Source organism: Dendrobates tinctorius, unplaced genomic scaffold (genome assembly GCF_039654945.1).
Source record: "Dendrobates tinctorius isolate UK_male_01 unplaced genomic scaffold, ASM3965494v1 ptg000046l, whole genome shotgun sequence".
In the NCBI taxonomy this organism is placed as follows: Eukaryota; Metazoa; Chordata; class Amphibia; order Anura; family Dendrobatidae; genus Dendrobates; species Dendrobates tinctorius.
Genome location: NW_027361714.1, coordinates 33,650,492 through 33,665,624, shown reverse-complemented (window position 1 = coordinate 33,665,624; position 15,133 = coordinate 33,650,492). Strand labels below are relative to the sequence as shown.

The window sequence follows — 15,133 nt, the reverse complement described above, 5'->3', positions numbered from 1 at the left end:
AAAAACAAAACCCTTAATGCCAAAATTGAATATTTTTCACCCTTTTTTTTTTATTTATTTTCCTCCTATTTTTCAATACTGTACATTATATGGCAAAATAAATGGGTTCATTTAAAACTACAACTCATTACACAAAAAACAAATCCCTCATACAGTTATGTCGATGTAAAAATATAAAAAAAAATCATGGTTCTTTGATGAGGAGAAGAAAAAAATGAAGATGCAGACCCCCCTTCCCGGATCTTAAGGGGTTAAAATTATCAAAAGAATTCCAAAGATTATTTTCTACTGAAAGTGAATGCTAAATCACTACTTAGGCGCAAGGTCTGCACAGTATAATAGTAAAATCACATGAATTAGAAGGAGATTGATAACAGACTTTTGGTGTTAAAACTTTTACTTGCTCTGATGTTTGGTATATTTGATTGATGGGCTCACACTTGAGAGAAGGCAATCATGGACTAGTACTGATAAGTGGTCATGTACAGGTCTCCATTATCAGAAAGAACATGTCTTGAGGAAAACGGATGAATTCTCCAGTTGAAGTGAGATTAGAAATATGAAATGAACAATTGACTTTTTTTTCCATTGACATTTTTCGATCTGTTAATCTGACTTTTACTAACAATGCGAAGATTTTAGCTCATTATACATATCACAGCTGGAGACAAATCCTCCAATAATTGCAAGTATTCTCAAGTGCTTTACCTAAATCAAAATTGTGCTCTTTCATCTCATAAACCGTGAACTTACACAAGTATTCACCGTAAAGGTACTTGATATCACAGATATTATTGCATTATTTAAAACAATACATTACTATTTTATTTGGATGCATGACATTTTAAAATTAGTTACAGTGTTTGTCATTTCATAAGTCATCTGATAATCTCCTATTTCAATAATGTAACAATCTGCCTTGACTGTATACAGATTTTACCTGTGAATTGAACATTTTGATAATGACTGATAAATTCTGGCAGTGAAAGAAGCAGATTTTCCTGATGAGATTTATTACAAAGTTGCTTATTTTCATATGTACTATTCATTTATGGAATACAAATTAAAATGACAATTACTAGTGATGAGCGAAAGTGCTCGCCACTACTCGTAACTCGCCCGAGTATCACGGTACTTGGTGTACTCGGCGAGCACCGAACATTTCTGGGATTACTCGGCGGGAACTCGTGTCTCCACCCAGCTTTTTTGGCAGACTTTAGAGACCCAATCACAATGCAGGGATTGTCTGCCAGGCAATGAAATGCCGCAGCCATCATTGTTGTGGTCGTGCAGTGATTGGCTGGCCGCACAGCATCATCAGGGGTATAAGAGACCGGACGCCGCCTTCTAAGGACTAATTCCAGAGTATAATGGTTCCAGTGATAGGTAAGCAGTGTAGTGTATGTTGCTCTATACACATCAGTGCAAGGCCTGCAGGCACTGTATGTGTGTATATACATATCATTGCATACATCAAAAGGGTCCATTCCCTTCCTGTAATCTGGTGCTGCTGCTGCTACCTGTAGGATATATTGACCATATACTGTATACCTTGCCCCAGGTGTAATTGGCTTGGAAAAATGTTTTGGCCAGGGTTAATAGAGCTTTTTTTATTGCAAAGTAATCCAGAGCCCTTTTTTTTCTACATTTGCTTTTTGACAATGCACACTACAGCCAGATCCTTTTCCTAGCACAGCCTGAAAATCCTGCAATTTTAACGGGGTCCCAAAAATCACTTTTGAGTGTGCAGAGAAATATTTAATTTTTATGTGGTACGGTTGAGTAGATTTTTTGTGAGTGCCTTACACAATTTCTTGACACTATTTTGCTGAACCCCCCCCAAAAAAAAATATTGCACTGTAAAATATGTAGCCTGTGACACACCTCATCCATCCGTCTGCTAAAAATGTTGGTCTTTTTAGTCCTAAATTCAATTTTTTTAGCTGTCTGTCACTGTACTTATATACAGCACTATTTAGCCAAAAAATACAAAAAATATAGGCCACAGATTTGTGGGTGTGGTATCTCCGTGCCAGCTCAATCTGTGCGTGCTCAAAGTTTGGCAAGTTTAGGCCGGTTTTCCATTTTTATCCTGTGTGTCACTGTGCTTATATACAGCAGTATTTTGCCAAAAAATAAAAAAATACAGGCCTCACATTTGTCGGTGTGGTATCTCCGTGCCAACATTACCCGTGCCCCATGCAGTTATTGGGAAAGTACACCTAACCACGGACACGTGGACAAGTGCTTGAGGCCAGGGATGGTACATCTTGCTGAACGCACACTGGGTTAACAAAGTGGAAGAAGAGACCCAGTCAGACCTTGGGATGGAACACTTCCTCCTGATGCCAAGGATTGCGGGCCCTACATCAATCAGGGTCGCCCCCATTTGTACAGCTCCTGCACCGCCTCCTCCTCCTCCTCCTCTTCAGCCTCCATCTCAGAAATGAGCACATTAGTCACAAGTTGGAAGCACTGCAGCACTTCCAAAACTAAGCGGCAACAGGCTGTGCTGAAGCTAATTTGCTTAGGTGGCAAACCACACAATGCTGAAGAGTTGTTGACAGCTCTGAAACAGGAGGCAGATGTGTGGCTGACACCGCTGAATCTCCAGCAAGGCATGGTTGTGTGTGACAATGGCAGGAACCTGGTGGCGGCTCTGAGATGAGGCGAAATGACACACGTACCGTGCCTGGCTCATGTGCTTAACCTCATTGTTCAAGGTTTTCTAAAAAAGTTCCCGGAGCTGCCGGATCTGCTGGTGAAAGTACGCCACCTATGTGCCCATTTTAGAAAGTCAGCTACAGCTTCAGCCTCCCTTGCCATGCTTCAGCAGTGATTGTAGATTCCAGCTCACCGACTAGTGTGTAATGTCCCCACGCTTTGGAACTCTACACTGCATATGTTGGAAAGGATTTGTGAGCAGAAGCATGCAGTTGTTGAATACCAGCATCAAAAAAGCCGTTGTTTTTGACGTTTAACTCCACACATAAGACCTCAGGAGTGGACATGGATGTCAGACATATGTAACATCCTCCAAAACTTTGAGGAGTCCACCAAGATGGTGAGTGGCAATGACGCCATAATTAGCATCATCATGTCGCTCATCTGTATTCTGAAAGCCTATCCGCTCACAATGAAAGAGGATGCATTGCAGGCGGAGCATGAGGACATGGAGCCAGGAGCCATACAGGGTGATTACACACAGCCCAGCTCATGTCATCCCAATGTGGATTAGTTAGCAATGAGGAAGAGGAGGAGAAGGAAGAACAGGAGCTACTTTCATGCGCTATAGACAGAACTAAACCACAACTGTCATACCGTCTGTTCAGCGTGGATGGCCTGAAGACAGGGAAAAAGAGAAAGAGCAGGAGACGGACACCTTGGACAGACATCCTCTTGGTGAGGACAAGGAAGGCTTGCCTGTTATCAGTCTGGCACGCATGGCTGACTTTATGTTGCGCTGCCTTTCCCGTGACCCTCATATTGTCAAAATATTGGGTAACAGTCATTACTGACTAGTGACACTTTTAGACCCACGCTACAAGGAGAACTTTCAATCTCTTGTTCCAGAGGCGTACAGGTGTACCAAAATGGTGTAGTACAAGAGGGCCATTGTTGCAGAATTATTAAAAAAAATTCCCATCTCAAAACGCTGGCGGCAGAGATAACAGTTCGTTGGCCAACCAAGGAGTACAAGCAAGAGAGACACAACTCCAATCCAGCAGAGGCATGGGAACACTGGCAAAGTTCTGGGACAGGGCCAATATGCTTCACTCTCTCCAAACTTTTAGAAGGTCATTATGCATCACTCTCTCCAAATTTTTAGAGCATCATTATAGTCACGCTCTCCAAATTTTTAAAGGATCAATATGCGTTACTCTCTCCAACATTTTAATTGGCGTTATATATTAGTGCTACAAAATCAGGTCCCCAACACATTTGTTAATATAAATAGAAAAGGACCAACCCCTTTAATTTCCTGCACGAACGTTAAAGTATGAATGGACTCACAGTAGAGTATAGCATAATTCAGATTACAGTTTTATGGTTTTATAAAATATCTACTTTAGCAAATATGTAACAGTAACATTTTTTTAGGAGTGAATTCAACAATTAAAAAATACAAGAGCTTGCCGAATGAAAAAATATTTTTCTCACTTGGAACGTCATCCTAAATTGAGACATAATAGTTAATTTAATGCATACCGTAACTGATGGAACCTTCATCCCTCCAAACGAATGAATACATAAAAAGGTTACATTCTCCTCTCATATGCACTTCCAATCCATACCAGACTGAAGCTAAAAATAAATCAAAATATTCAAATTTAATTGATTAACAGAATTTTCACATAGACAGTGTTCTGATATCTATACACAAAGAAAACTGCTGTTAGTAAAGCTCTCTGCAGATTAAAAATAATTCTCAGTCCAATAGTCTGTTCCTCACTGGCTTTTGCACAGAGATAATATGCATTGGATGTTTGAGTGAGAAATCAACACTTATAGCAACTGGTGTCAAAGTGGCTTGTGTTACCATGGAAATAATGTTATGTGACAATTAATTATGATGTCATCATGATGCTGAAACCCCAAAACGGTATCCCAAGACAGGAGGAGAATGGTACAAAATGTTCCCAATAAATCACACATGAAAGGAACCAATATTTCATAAGACAGAAGTTTAAACTGCAGGCAACAAGCTAGAAGAACATGGTTATCAAGAGAATCATAACAAAGATACATGTGGAAGATTAGCAAGGATGGTTTATACATGTCCCACTGGTGCAAAACTAGGACAAAATACTTATATAATAGCAGAATACTTCTAAAATAGAGCACTAAGATGTATTAAATCTTATTTCTGACTGTAACATTGACATACATTTACATATACATACCTATGAAAAACCTTATGTTCTCGAAGATCATTTTCCAATATATATTATTTTGTTCAGATAGATCAATCTGGAGATCAAGAGTGGACACAAAAAGATGAGGGCTCCTGTGAAGTAATGTGTGTGTGTGTGTGTGTGTGTGTGTGTGTGTGTGTGTGTGTGTGAATATTTGGGGTTCCAGCTCTCCATTCGATCATTAAAGAATACCTCCATACGGTACCGGCTCCAGGTTTTCGTGGGCCCCAGGCGAAAGCATCTCAGTGGGCCCCTTTGACATACCACCAATTCATATTAAATGATTCCCAGGAACAAAGAACGCAGCTAAATAAATTATCACTGCCAATAGCTAATATAGAAATCAGATTATTTCTTCAAATTTAGCAAAAAGAAACTCCATATAAAAATTGATCCAAAAGACCAAAAGAAAGAAAGGATTGCTGACTTCAAAATATAATATATATAAATTAATTTATTAAGAACACTACATAACAATAGACAATCAATAATATGACAAAGATGGGCAAGGCAGGATTCCTAAAAATCACCTGGGGCCATATATAATAGGGGTCTATGCTGAGCAGAAAGTAGAGAGCACAAGAACTAATCCGGTCACTCGTGAATTCATAGTAACCCGAAATATCCTAAGTAAGACGGATAAAGTCCATAGTGCCAGTAGTTATAAGGTCTCCATTCAAAAGTCAGCATAGTTTACTCATAATTAGATGGAAGTGCAGTCCCCAGGAGAACCCCTCATCCACAATTCATGATGCACAGATACGGCGGAGAAATATACATACAGTACAATGCCAAGATTTCACTTACTTCTTAGGTTTCATGAGTGATATCTATTGTACATTCTACAGCACGTCAGAAACCAGACAGTATAGTCCTCCATACAGCATTATGGGCACCACACAGTGCTCCATACAGAATGATGAGCCCTATATAATGCACCATACAGAATAATGAGCCCCATATTTTGCTCCATACAGAATAATGAGCCCCATATATCGCTCTATACAGAATAATGGACCCCATATAATGATCCATGCAGTATAATGAGCCCATATAATGCTTCATACAGTATAATGAGTCACGTATATTGCTCCATACAGTATTATGGGCACCATATATGGCTCCATACAGAATGAGCCCCATATATTGCTCTATACAGTATATAATAGGCCCATATATTGCTCCACACAGTATAATGAGCACCATACATTGCTCCATACTTTATAATGGGCCCCTTATAATGCTGCATAAAGAATAATGAGTCCCATATATTGCTTCATAGATAATGGGTCCCATATAATGTTCCATACAGTATATGATGGGCTACATATAATGCTCCAGTATATGACGGGCTCAATTTATTGCTCCATATATAATTGGCCACATATAATGCAACATACAGAGTACGATAGGCCCCTTAGAGTATAATGAGCCCCATATATTGCTCTATATACAGTAGTATAATGAGTCCCATATAATGCTCCATACAATATATGATGGGCCCCCATATATTGCTCCATACAGAATGAGCCTCATATAATGCTCCATACAGTATAGGCTAGGCCCCATAGAGTATAATGAACCCTATATAATGCTCCATACAGTATAATGAGTCCCATATAATGCTCCATACAGTATATGATGGGCCCCCATATATTGCTCCATACAGAATGGGCCCCACATAATGCTCCATACAGAGTAGTTCCCAAATAATGCTCCATATATAATGGGCCCCATATAATGCTCCATATGTAATGGGCCCCATATGATGTTAAATATATAATGGGACCCATATGATGCTCCATATATATTGGGCCCCATATGATGCTACATATATAATGGGTCCCGTATGATGCTACATATATAATGGGCTCCATATGATGCTTCATATATAATGGGCCCCATATATGATGCTCCAGTCTATAATGGACCCATATATGATGCTCCAGTATGTGATGGGTCCCATATATGATGCTCTAGTGTATAATGGACCCCCTATATGATGCTCCAGTGTATGATGGGCCCCATATATGATGCTCCAGGGAATAATGGGCCCCCATATATGATGCTTCAGTGTATAACGGGACCCATATATGATGCTCCAGTGTATAATGGGCCACATATATGATGCTCCAGTGTATAATGGGCCCCATATATAATGCTCCAAACATAAAAAAATACTCACCTCTCCTCACTGGCCGCTGCTCTGCGTCGGACTCCTCTTTGTCACCATCTTCCGGCTCTCTGCACTGTGACTGTTCAGGCAGAGTGTGCACAGATGTGATGTCATCACGCCCTCTGATCTGAACGTCACAGTCAGGAGACGCGGAAGACTTGGTACTGATGGAGCGGGGAGAGGTAAGTGTGCAAGTATGCAAGTGCCTGGGCCCTGAGCAAGCAGGGGGATCCATTCACGAGTGCCGACACTGGCACAGGCACTGGGCCCCCATAGCGTCCCAGTGTCCCCAACAGCGAGTGGGCCCACGCCTGCACACGGCCCTGGCATTTGCCCGAGTGCTGAGGCCAGCCATTGATTCCAGCCAATTTTGGGTTCAAAAAGAAAAACGGTGCTCCCTCCCTTCTGAGCCCTGCCATGCACCCAAACAGTAGGTTTCCCTCACATACGGGCTATCGGTGTAGTCAGGAGAATTTGCACAACAAATTTTGTGGTCCATTTTCTCTTGTTACCCTTGTGAAAATAAAAAAGTTTGGGTCTAAAGTAAATTTTTTGTGAAAAATGAAAAATGTTAATTTTTTCCTTCCACATTGCTTTAGTTCTTGCAAAGCACCTGAAGGGTTAATAAACTTCTTGAATTTGATTTTACACACCTTGAGGGGTGCAGTTTTTAGAATGGTGTCACTTTTTGCTATTTTCTGTTATATTGACCAACCCAAACTCACTTCAATTGTGAGGTGGTCCCTAAAAATAATGGTTTTGCAAATTTTGTGGGAAAAATGAAAAATCGCTGGTCAATTTTTAACCCTTATAACGTCCTAACAAAAAAATTATGCTTCCAAAAATGAGCTGATGTAAAGTAGACATGTGGGAAATGTTATTTATTAATTATTTTGTGCGATATGGCACTCTGATTTAATGGCACAAAAGTTAAAAGTTTGAAAATTGCAAAATTTCCAACATTTTTGCCAAATTTCCGCATTTTTAATAAATAAATGCAAGTCATATCAAAGAAATTATACCACTAACATGAAGTACAATATATCACGAAAAAACATTCTCAGAATCAGTGGGATCTGTTGAAGCGTTCCAGAGCTATAACCTCATAAAGTGACAGTGGTCAGAATTGTAAAAATTGGCTTGGTCATTAAAGGGAATCTGTCACCCATTTTTTGTGATATGATGTAAAGATATCATTCAATTTATTATCACATAAGCATTATAGCAGTACTTTTGATACCCCCTGACTCCCCACTTTTGATGCATAAATACAGTTTTTAGCTCTCCTGCAGTGTATGTACAACTCCGTGGTTGCCGCAACATTGCATTAAAATGCAATAACGGGCATTCAAAAGATCGCATCCACATCAAAATGGTATCATAAAAACGTCAGGTTGGCATGCAAAATATAAGCCCTCAAAAAACCAAAGATCACAAAAAATAGAGACGCTATGCCTCTTGGAAAATTAGGCTTTTTTTTAACAAACTTCAGATTTTTTTCATCCTTTACTGTATTTTTTAGATTATAAGACACACCTTTTTCCCCAAAATTTTTTCATTCATTTTTATTGCAATGCTTCCAGGCCATAGAACTTAATGGCGTATGCCTGCGCATGCGCAATAATGATTTTATGCTTTGCCAACATACATGCGCGAGAGACCATTTCAATGCACACGAGCGGCAACTCTACGGGATCTGTGATATTCACAGATTACAATACATACAGCAAGCCAAGGAGGGGGGCGAGAATAAGAATAAGAATGGTGACAGATTCCCTTTAAGTACAAAATTGGCTGTTACTAAGGGGTTAAGTACTAATATCACTTGCTAATTTATTGATGTTTATGAGGACAAAATAGCATTGTGCAATTGTGGTGTCAGCAGACCAATAACTAAGTGACTCCTAATGAATTGCTATTACTTGCTGCATTGTCTAATCATTTAGTAGATGGTGCAATTGTGAATGGTTAATACTAAAATCAGAGCTGAAGTTTCACTTCTCCATTTTTCCTGAAGGTTTCGTTTCTCCGTTTTTGTTGCTGTAAGATAAATTTTGTAATTAGGTAAAAGTTCAAACTGTCATGAAACCAGACTGTTCCCATCAGGTGCAAGATAAGGAAACCGGGGGTGTAAAACTCTGAAGAATATGCCGTTTGGATACGGACATATATGTAGTTTCCGGTTTTCTTGCAATATTATTGGCTTATAAAGTGAAATGATGTTATTGGTAGTTGAGAACTTTGCATAATTAAGCAAAATGTTATAAAAGAAGTGACTAAAATAAAGGGGCTTGGTGATCTGTCTCGATCCTCCCGTACAGAGACCCCAGTCTCCGTGTGGTCATTTGAGTTGCTAGCAACACTCTGTGGAATGATTTGGACATCACTGGCTCAACCGTGAAGGGTTAATTTAGCCCTCCCTCAATAGCTACCCCAACAGCTTGGCGCCCAACGGGGGCCCCCGAATAGGGACACCTCTGCCCCTGGAGGACAGCAAGACAAAGGACCCTCGGAGTGGACACAGGTGCTGGAAAATTGGGACTGATCGTCCCCCACAACAACCACGGTAAGTTGGCAGTTATACTGTTCAGACTGACCACTGGTGTGGTTTTCCTGTGCTTGTTGCTGCAAAGAGGATCTGAGGTTTGTCCTCATGGTGGGGTGATTCATGGGTGGAATCATATAGAGGTGCAGTCCCGTTGGGGGCCCAGTGCTCGAACCGTACCTCATAAGGGACGGACACCCCGGATTGACCAGTGATTGTGGCTCTCTTTATAGTCAAAATATCCAGAAATCCTGAATTCACTGTTAGTAATCAGGCATGGTGATGTGATCGAAGACAGGGTAGGATACGTAACTCAGGTATATATAGATAGATATATATAACCAGAGGTATCCGGAGGGATAGTCTGAGACGCCCTCCTCCTTTCACTGAGTACCGCAAATTTTGGGCAATCCCAGAGGGGGATTATTGACCCTGTGGAACAGACTGAAATGGCCGCTCCAGATCTGTGCACAACTGAAGTAAGGATATTTAGCTCTAAATGAGAGAATCCATGGAAGGAAAAGAAGAATTTTGTCGCTTGGCACATGAATTGTGTGACGAAGGTGTTAGGAAGAACAGAAGAAGTGAATTCTGTTTGTTTCTGTTACTGCTATGTTGAAGAAGGAAAAATTGTCTATTATTAAGGCAAGGACGGGATGTATTGTGGTTCAAGAAAGTGACTGTGGTGTGAGAAATTGATTGGTTAAGAATGAACTAAGATTGATACTAATGTGTCAGGCAGATAAATAGTTAAAAGTGATTTGAAATAAGAGGTCTCTCTGCTAGATGACAATTGTACAAGGAGACCGGGAGTAGCAGCCCCCACCTTTGCTGACGGTACCTATTATCATCCGCCGCCATCCTTAGTCCCTGTTATGCCTAATATTACTAGTGGTTATGAGTATCCACCCCCTTCCATTTACCAGATTCAGAGAAAAAAAAAGTTTTCAGAAGACTGTAACCCGCTCTGTTCAGCAAGAAAAAGAGAGAAAAAGGAAAAAAAAAAAAACAAGCTAGCAGCCGTAGCTGCTCCAGCCCCCTCCCATCGCCCCCACTGCAGCTGTGAACACACAGCTCCCCATCAAATTCCAGCCCCCATGCTTCAATTCTCTTCCAATCCTACAGTATGACTGGGAACCCTGCTAATTCTCGTCAGCAATTCTGGCACTGTGCCCGGTTCGGACACTTTCAGAGAGATTGTCATACAGGCCGCTGTTTTAATCGGAGTAGATGGCAGACCCAATTAATATACTTTTATAAACTCCATAAAACCCTTCCCCGAGGTTACTATTCAGTTTGTAATCTCTCCCACATGTCCTGTAAATTTACTAGGAGCAGATCTATTATCACAGTTCCGCTCCAGAATACAATTCCAAGATGATGGTCAGATGGCTCTTACGTTATATAATCCCTATGTAGATGAAGACAGTGAGGCTGTATTTTTCATGCCTTTCCAACAGATGCCACAAGGGGCCCAAAACAGTCCCAACCAGTTTGCAACAAAAAAAAAAAAATATGAGCAGGTGTCTTTTGCCATTGCTGCCATTGTTAGCTTCCTCAAGCATCTGGCAGCACTGAACTGTCGGGTTTCGGCCTCGAGATTTCAGTTCTGCCTTGGTCAAGTGATATTCTTGGGTCACTGTCTCCTTCAGGGTGTCAGACACCTCGCAGAAGAAAGAAAAATAGCTGCCAGCTTCCTTCCTTTCCCAAAAGATGAAACTGAACTCCAGCGTTTTCTTGGACTATGCACTTATTTTTGTCAGTGGATACCGGATGCATCCCGCATAATGCAACCCCTTTACAATGCCTTGAAAGACCTTATAATGAACTACAAGGAAAGATGGCAGTGATGAGGATTACCTCCAATATGACTGTACCGAACTTCTGACTGAAGAAACAGCTACTCCACCAAATGTCAATGAGAATCCACTCCCAAATCCTGATCTGGTGTTATACACAGATGGTTCAAGATATGCTGATGAGTTTGGTAGATTCCACATGGGATACGCTGTTACCACAGAGGACACTGTAGTGCACGCAGCTGCACTCCCGCCCTCACAGTCAGCACAAGAAGCAGAACTCCAGGCTCTGTCTACTGCATGTACTTTGGCCAAGAACAGATGGGCTAATATATACACGGACTCACGGTATGCATTTGGTATTGCTCCCGATTTTGGGGCTCTATGGGCCAATCGAGGGTTTATTACTACTGCTGGAACACCAGTGAAAAATGCTGAAGCTGTTAAAACCCTCATGGACTCGATCAAATTACCTACTCAGGTGGCCATTATCAAAGTTAAGGCGCACGGTCCTAGGACCAGACCATAGACTGTTGGCAACACATTTGCGAATATGCAAGCAAAAGCCGCCGCTCTTTTACCCGTTGAACCAACCAAACCAACTATGGTGACCACACGCTCTCAGCGTAAACAGTTACAAGAAGCACTGACCCTACAAGAACCTGATGATCTACAGCAGACTGAAGTTTTCTGTCGGACCCCACGAGACCGCTTAATGACGATGCAGAGAATGTCTCCAAATGAAGAGGTGAAGCAATGGAAGACTGATGGGGCACGAATGGATAATGGTCTCTGGATAAAGGACCAACTCGTGTGTCTCCCTAAGCGGATGTACCCTGCTATTGCCACATGGGCACATGGGCCCACACATAGAGGAAAGAATCAGGCCCTCGCCCTGGTGCAAAAATTCTACTTGGCCCTGGGAATTTCCACAGTTTTGACAGCGCTCAACCGTGCCTGTAATATCTGTCAGACTTGTAATCCCGGTCAACTTCAACGTGTACCTCCGAAGCATCTTACTAAGCCCGACTATCCTTTCCAAAGGCTCCAGGTGGACCATATCACGTTACCTAAGTCTGGAAGGTATGAATACTGTTTGGTTGTTGTTGACATGTTGTCCAGTTGGCCGGAAGCTTTCCCTGTTACCAACATGACTGCAAAGACCACAGCGAAGAAACTGGTGATGGAAGTTATATGCAGATATGGGGTTCCAGAAGTTGTTGAAAGTGATCAAGGTCCTGCCTTTTTTTCTCATGTTTACCAAGAAGTTCTGACAATGCTTGGATCTACTGTAGCCCTCCATTCTCCGTACCACCCACAATCCAGTGGGAAAGTTGAGAGGCTGAACGGCACACTGAAGGGACAATTGACCAAAATGATGCAGGAGACTACGGCTCCATGGCCAGAGCTCCTGCCCATTGTACTATACCATATTTGTACTACCCCTATTGTAAAACATGGCCTGTCCCCATATGATATATTTTTTGGTACTAGGCCCCCAGTTGCAAATTTCCAGCCTCAGCAGTTATCAGAAGAAACTGACCGTGCTGTTCAATGTGTTATTCAGCTTAGTAAAAATCTTGCTAACACCTATGTTCTAGTTTTCTTTTCTTTTCCAGATTCAGCAGAAACCGACACAAGTCATAACCTGAAGCCTGGTGATTTGGTAGTCGTGAAGTAGCATGTCAGGAAGCATGGACTAGAACCCTTGTATGACGGTTCCTATCAAGTTCTCCTCATCACCCCTATATCAGTGAAACTAGAAGGAAGACCGACTTGGATTCACGCATCGCACTGCAAGCTGGCTAAACAAGCCAATAGCAAATAAAGGGGCATAATGTTTTGGTTTTCCGCATTTTCCATATTATTGGTAGAAGTTAAAAGTTAAAGTTAGAAGATATTCAAAGACTCAGAGATCAATACAATAAAGATAATGATTGTAATAAGGACAGTTGGTGGTCAGACACCATCTCCTTTCTCAATCCAGCCAATTGATTTAAGGGAATTGGGGGTTGGATAGCTGGGATCTTACAAAGCTTGTTACACATTGCTACCTGTATCCTTGTGGTATATGTGATACTAAAACTTGTTTTTTGGTGTATTTCTGTATGTATTAGGAAATTCTGCACTAACACAGATACCAAAGACGCTGTCACCCCTGCTCTTCTCCGCACCGATCTCAAAAGGATATTTGATGAAGATGCTGAAGCCAAGCACATGGCTACCTACAAAAGATCTCCACCACCATCATCAAATTGTTATTCGCGAATTGCAGTATACAGCGGGGTCGGGTGCGCCACGACAGCCATGACTGGTAACACGGCATCAGTCATGTGAAGACCAGTACCCCTCAAGCTGTTAGCTTGGGATAGCACCTCTGATGCTGCATATGTGTTACCAAAATTTATCTAGGGGGGAATGTGAAGGGTTAATACTGTAGATGAGTGACTTTGCCTTTTTTTGGGTCGAGTCAGGTTTCGTGAAACCCGACTTTCGCAAAAGTCGGGTCGAACAAAATCGGCCGATTATCGTGAAAAGTCGAAGGCCGACTGAAACACGAAACCCAATGCAAGTCAATGGGGAAGCAAAGTCGGCAGGGAGCGGAGGACAGGAAACACACCTACAGTGCCCTTTTGAATGCCAAAAACATCAATTCTGATTACTGAAGCTTTTCAACCTTAATTTACTTCATAATATTAGTTATGCACTGAAAAATGGGGGTTATTTGGCTAAATTTGTGGGGGGGGTTAGGGCTGGCTCCAGGTTTTCATGTGCCCTGGGCCAAAGAGCGCCCCTTTAACACATACCACAACTCATGATGCTCCGATACCGCAGAGAAATAGCGGCATAGTACAATGAAAAATACTTCACTTTTTACATCTCATGACTGATATCCATTTTTAATAGCTCCAAAAACAGACAGTATATTACTCCATACAGTATTATGGCCACCGCATAGTGCGCTATACAGAGTAATGAGGCCCATATATTTCTCCATACAGAATCATTGGTCCCATATAATGTTTGAAACAGTATATGATGAGCTCCACATAATGCTACAGTATATGTTGGTCCCCATGGATGAAGCTCCACTGTTTTATGGGCCCAAATAATGCTCCAACCATAATGGGCCCCATTTCTGATGCTCTAGTGTATAATGTGCCCTGTAAATGCTGCTCCAGTGTCTGATGTCCACCTTTGGAATGCTCCAGTGCAGGGGTCCTCAAACTTTTTAAACAGGGGGCCAGATTACGGTCTGTCGGACCGTTGGAGGGCCAGAATATAGTTTAAAAAAAATTATGAATAAATTCCTGTGCACACTGCACATATCTTGTTTAGAACTAATAAAACAAAAATAGGAACAAATACAATATTAAAAATGAAGTTAAATCATCAAACTTACCGATTTTTTGGGTTCTTTGAATATCCTACACTTCGAGTCAATTTTTTCTCTTTCTTGATATCATTGTTTCCTAGGGATTCAAAATTGCTATTAGTAAAATACCAACATATATACAGCGCTACAAAAACAATATACCAGCAATAAAACTGCCCACACAGAGACATACAGACTGCACTACCCATCAATGCAGCCTGATCAGTGCCCATCAATGCAGCCTGATCAGTGCCCATCAATGCAGCCTGATCAGTGCCCATCAATGCAACCTTATCAGTGCCCATCAATGCAGCCTGATCA

General features: G+C 41.4%; 1 long non-coding RNA gene across 1 annotated transcript in view; it reads right to left on the bottom strand.

Moving 5' to 3' along the window:
• The window catches only part of LOC141089615 (uncharacterized), a 29,459-nt gene extending 14,548 nt beyond the window's left edge, over window positions 1–14,911 (bottom strand). The window contains exons 1-2 of the long non-coding RNA XR_012232349.1: window positions 14,840–14,911; window positions 4,210–4,305 (exon numbers count right to left, since the gene is read on the bottom strand). This is a non-coding gene — a long non-coding RNA (uncharacterized lncRNA). The remainder of the gene's footprint in view (window positions 1–4,209; window positions 4,306–14,839) is intronic.
• Between the last annotated feature and the right edge of the window lie 222 nt (window positions 14,912–15,133).